Below are 6000 nucleotides of genomic sequence, written 5' to 3'. Positions count from 1 at the left end.
GATTTGCAGCTATTAACCATGTTAACGGATGCTAGCGGTGAGATAGGAGTCGGGGATTTTTGGAGGTAAGTGGTTTCAAGGATAGCCAAATGAAACTGCCTCGTCATTCAATTGCGTGGTTAGAATTTTTGTTTTTTCCGGGTTGTGGCGCAGTAGTGTTATGGGGAGATTAATTTAAAGGAAGAGGGTCATCATCAGGTCAGATATATAATTTGCCAGTATCTATCATCAATAGACAATCTTCAAAGTGTGCCAAAATCATGAGGCTAGTGCGGTTCTTCGTGTTGCAATGTTCAAAATGGAAGCTAACATTTTTGTGCTAAGCATATTCCAGGCAAACTTTATAGTATAGCTGATGCCTTTTCCGCTTCCAGATGGAACAGTTTAGGGAGGAGGCACCACGAGCAAAACCAGTGTCTATAACGGTGCCCCAGTTTTTATGGAAGCTTTAAAGGAGGAGTCGCATCAATTGGCACGTGCATCAGTAGCTTCAAGTACATGGATGTCATACCGTAAAGGTATAGAGAATTGTAGGGATTTTGGGAGAAATTTATTAATTTAGGATCGTCATGGCCAGCGAATCAATCGCACATAGTGGCGTTCATTTCCTTCCTATCGTCAAAAGGGGGCACCTCATCAATAAATTCAAATATTTCGGCGATAGCTTTCGTACACAATATAAATGGTTGGTTAGATCAGACAGGTTCCTTTTTATTCAAAAAACAAAACAAAACGTGTATGTTACCTATTACTCCAACAATCTTGAGTAAATTGATTAAGGCAGTTTTTTTTTAAGGCAGCTCTTTGCTAGCCTTTTTCCGGTTTTTAAGGGTAGGTGAATTGACATGACAGAGGAAACAAGGGGAGTGATATTTCGAGATTGATATGAAAACAGGACATAACAGTACTAGATACAAATCCAAAAGTGCTGGAAGTAGCAATTACGTTTTCAAAAGTTGATCAGAGAGGGTCAGGGGTCAAGTTAAGGATAGAGAGTTCATCATATCAGTCATTATGTCCTGTTAGGACAATGCTAGAATTATTGAAATCCAGACTGGTACGACCAGGTCCTTTATTTATTCATTTTGGTGGTGACCATCTAACACTGTTTCAATTCTCACATATCTTAAAGCAAGGAATCAAATTAATAGGCTTGGAAATTGGAACCAGGTCATTTTAGTCATCATAGCTGTAGAATAGGTGACGCGACGGCGGCAGCTATGGGGGCATCAGTGACGAAATATTAATAGGGGATAGTGGAAATCCTCAGCCTTTCGATTATATATTAGGCTAGTCAACCTGTGTAATCCATAATTGTATGTATGTTTCAGGTAGTCTCTCCTGTGCAGATCTTGTAGTAATCAGACAGGAACTCACACAGATTGTTAGTCCATTGTAAAGTCCAATATAGACTATTGAAAGCAGCAATTAATTGTTATGAATTTATATATTAATCCTTTTTTTTGCTCCCTAGCATCTATTCGCTAGCAGGCTGTCGGTAATCGCCTGCCCAGAAGAAAATAATTTATCGTAATAAGTATTACGATTGTAAAACTTTATTATCCCACATAGATCCTTGGTGTAGTATCCAGACACAGCAAATTGGGACTGTAAGACGGCGGCATAGGCGTCAAGTTGTCTCATAATTTCATTAGCTCCTTTTCTGTTTCCGCCTATCAGGTAGACATAACTCATCAGCTGGAGAAGGAACCTTGTAGTATTAATTATTAGCTTTTGGTAGAAACAATTTGCTGCTTGTTGTTCTGTTTTGCTTAATTACAGAGTCTTAACATGAGAATGTGTGTGGTAGGGGACAGTATCGTGAGACAGGCAGGGAAGAGCCAAACACAACTCCACGGCGGAGGCGATGTAGAATGAGACTACCAGGGATAAATTAAAAGGCTCAAGACATGGAGATATAGTGGACAGAGTAGCTCGCCTAATGTACAACGATATAAGAACCACTTTCCATAACGGTAATATTGCACAATGCACACAGGGACAAATGATATTTTAAAGCGCCATACATGGGAAATCAGGAACAAGGGGAAGGAGTGCTAGGAAGGGCTTAGAGCGCTATTGCCATTCACAAGATTGATCTTGGTGGCCTACGCGGATGAAATGGGAAAGGGTGCAAGGAATATAAGTAGATATATGCTCACAAAGTCATTGGGGAGAACACTCACGTGGTCACGCATTTTGCCATTTTAAATCGGCAATTACGCAATGTAGACAACAGGCCTGCCTATATTTGATTATGACTGTGCAACCATCAGAATTTGGTCTCTGGCAGTACGCAGCGAATGCGATAGACCTTTTCAATGCCAACCCTCATGCATTTTCATACCCTCCCGGATGAGCCAATAATTAAAAATCCGGATCAGTAAATTCGGGGGGGGGGGGGTGTTTGGCAATTTTTTTGCATAAATAACAAAAAACTTGTTTGGCAGTTTTTCTGTCCGAATTTTGATATTTAATGTAATAGTGTAGTTATTACATTAACTTAACCAGTTATTTCAAAACAATCATTATTTTCTGTCAGGTAATCTTCCTGAAGAGCAATTATGGCTTCAGTAGTCTAGTGGAGCATGCTATGTATTTATATGGAAAACGAAGGTTTCAGCCATTCAATTTTTAAAAGCCATTTGCTTTTTATTGAGATCATGCTTTGATCAATATCTTTATATTTGAAGGCCTCATTTTTGCAAAGACCGCGGCATTTTAGTGAGCAACCGGCTCTATAGGTAATCACGAATGGAGCTCACCACGTATTTTCATACAGGGTAAAGTTGTCTCCTTAATATTTATCTGGGCTTTTTATGAGTCAACTTACATGGACTCCAGGATGTCCCGGCGGAGTTAGTCATGAGGTATATTCACATCAACAAAGTTGTCTCTTGCTTGCTTTGCCCTTTTTGCTACTTCTAGGTAACCACCACAAAAGTATAGCACCGGCAATCGCCTTGTTCAATTTTTTGCTTTTTATGAGTCAACTTATTTTTCTCTTTCTTGCTTTGCCCTTTTGCTACTTTTAGGTATCCACCAGAAAAGTATAGTACCAGCAATCGCTTGTCCAATTTTGGGCTGCTTGTGTAATGGCTGATTCCAGTTTTCTTTGTTAAAAAACATTTGGTAAATAAATTCACTGATCTTTTTCTAATGTCGACATGAGTCGCAAATGGTTGTTTTCGTGTTGTTTTATTTCTGTCTGGGGATAATACAGTTTCATTGCGTATATCGCGGTGAAACTCAATTTATCACCTGCAGAAAGAAAGTTTCAGGCGGGTCAAAGGTCAGGTTTTTCCCGGTAACTAGCTTTGGCCAATGGCGTGATTCGTTGGTGCGTTTGTAGGGTCCAATCACGGCTGTCGGTATTGCGTGCTTTCGACGCCATGCTTGTGAGGGAATGTCATTCTCTGTCGATAAGCATTGGAGGAAGATCGGTGAAAAATTTTCTCCCACCCACCACACCCATTAATGGTGGAGGCAGGGAATATATTGATTGAAGATATTATTAATATTTAAAACAAAATCTGAAATACTTTCCAGTATTAGTAGAAGAATTATCATTGTCATAGATGAGGCTTCGTGAATAGGTAGAGTGGGTATTTATTTTTATTAATAGTCGAGTAACAAAGCCAACCAAGCAGATATATTCACCACAAAATGATGGCAATGTTACTTGATACTTATAGTATAATTGATACATGAAGTGCGTGAGAGGCAGTTTTTCTGTCCGAATTTTTGATATTTAATGTAATAGTGTAGTTATTACATTAACTTAACCAGTTATTTCAAAACAATCATTATTTTCTGTCAGGTAATCTTCCTGAAGAGCAATTATGGCTTCAGTAGTCTAGTGGAGCATGCTATGTATTTATATGGAAAACGAAGGTTTCAGCCATTCAATTTTTAAAAGCCATTTGCTTTTTATTGAGATCATGCTTTGATCAATATCTTTATATTTGAAGGCCTCATTTTTGCAAAGATCGCGGCATTTTAGTGAGCAACCGGCTCTATAGGTAATCACGAATGGAGCTCACCACGTATTTTCATACAGGGTAAAGTTGTCTCCTTAATATTTATCTGGGCTTTTTATGAGTCAACTTACATGGACTCCAGGATGTCCCGGCGGAGTTAGTCATGAGGTATATTCACATCAACAAAGTTGTCTCTTGCTTGCTTTGCCCTTTTTTTGCTACTTCTAGGTAACCACCACAAAAGTATAGCACCGGCAATCGCCTTGTTCAATTTTTTGCTTTTTATGAGTCAACTTAGTTGTCTCTTGCTTGCTTTGCCCTTTTGCTACTTTTAGGTATCCACCAGAAAAGTATAGTACCAGCAATCGCTTGTCCAATTTTGGGCTGCTTGTGTAATGGCTGATTCCAGTTTTCTTTGTTAAAAAACATTTGGTAAATAAATTCACTGATCTTTTTCTAATGTCGACATGAGTCGCAAATGGTTGTTTTCGTGTTGTTTTATTTCTGTCTGGGGATAATTGGTTTTACATAATACAGTACCGTAAAATCAATGTGTTTGTGCAGTTTTGGATAAAGCATGTCTCAAATCAATGCATCACAACTCCATATTAAAGGTGGTTACCGTGGTTATAAGTTACAAACCACTATTTCCAAGGTTCACTATGTCAAATATAAGGTGTGCTAAGTTGAATATAAGATTTGCTACATTGCATGTAACCCAATCCTATATAACCCAACCCAACCTAATTTAATATTCGACATAGCGAACCCTTAACATAAACCTTCGACATAGCAAACCTTACTAATTTCAACATAGCAGGCAGATAATGTACTTGCAAACATTTTCAATATGTCACCCAAAAATGAGGATTTCATTTATAAAACAAGTTTACACATTTTTGGCAAATGTTTTCACCCAAATCCCCTCCCCACAGGAAAAAATCCCAACCTACCCCAAGCTGACCTGTATCAAAATATTAGGGCTGTCAAAATCCATGGGATCAAAATAAGCCCTCTAATGACCCTTACTTTTCATTGCCTACTGTGATGATGCTACCAAGACTGTCACCACGTGCCTTTCCGGTTCCTATTATGCAAAGTCCAGCAAAATACAGTCTTCTGCATTATTGTTGTGTACAAACAGACCATTTTTGGTAGATCATCATGACAGGCAATCAAAATAAGAATGTCAACCTTGGGGTCTTTTTGAATAAGGTTTGTTTGGGGGACGGTTGGGTGCTTCATTACAGCAATTTGGCTCAGATTAATTGATGGAAATAGTAAAATCATCTGAACTGGATGGGAAAGCATACTAAATTGTCAGTCAAGTTTACATAAGAGGCTTGACAGTGTATTACACACCCACACGTTGGATTTCCAACATGCATGCCCACACAGTGTAAGCATGCATCTTGAGATTATCAAATCTCACCGGTTTATTTAATAAGAGTATCTCAGAAAACACAATAAGGAACAAAACGGTGAAATTACATCAAATATTATACACCAAAGGCAATACAATGTGTTGACCTTGAAATCTATGACTGCCAAGATGTACTCAATGTCATAAGTTGGTTTACATGTATGGTTCTGTTCTCCGGTCATATTTGCAATTTTTTCTGTCACAGTGAGTGTAAACTTGATCTCAAATGAAGGCCCCAGTTAGCATAGAAATAGAAAAGGTTATCAAATTTGAAAAGATTTTATTCATTTTATTTTAGGTTTTATGTTTCTTGAATTCGAATTACAAGTTTCATTTCTAGCCTTTCCAATGGCAATAACATTAAATCTTTCATCATATAATGGCACATACAATATAAACTTTACCATTATTTTGCTCAACTATACATACAATATTTTAGTTTCTTGTACATTTTTTGTAATACCACATAAACCAAAACTAGAAACTTTCATCATCCTGTCTCAACACAAATACACAGGACAATAATGTCCAAAAAGTAAGTGCATTTTGTGTACAACATATATAGTACAGTTGTATATGTACCAAGTTATTGGCACT

The sequence above is a fragment of the Amphiura filiformis genome, chromosome 1, assembly GCF_039555335.1.
Source record: "Amphiura filiformis chromosome 1, Afil_fr2py, whole genome shotgun sequence".
Classification (NCBI taxonomy): domain Eukaryota; kingdom Metazoa; phylum Echinodermata; class Ophiuroidea; order Amphilepidida; family Amphiuridae; genus Amphiura; species Amphiura filiformis.
The sequence above is the reverse complement of the archived record's forward strand: the minus strand, read 5'-3'. Positions refer to the sequence as shown.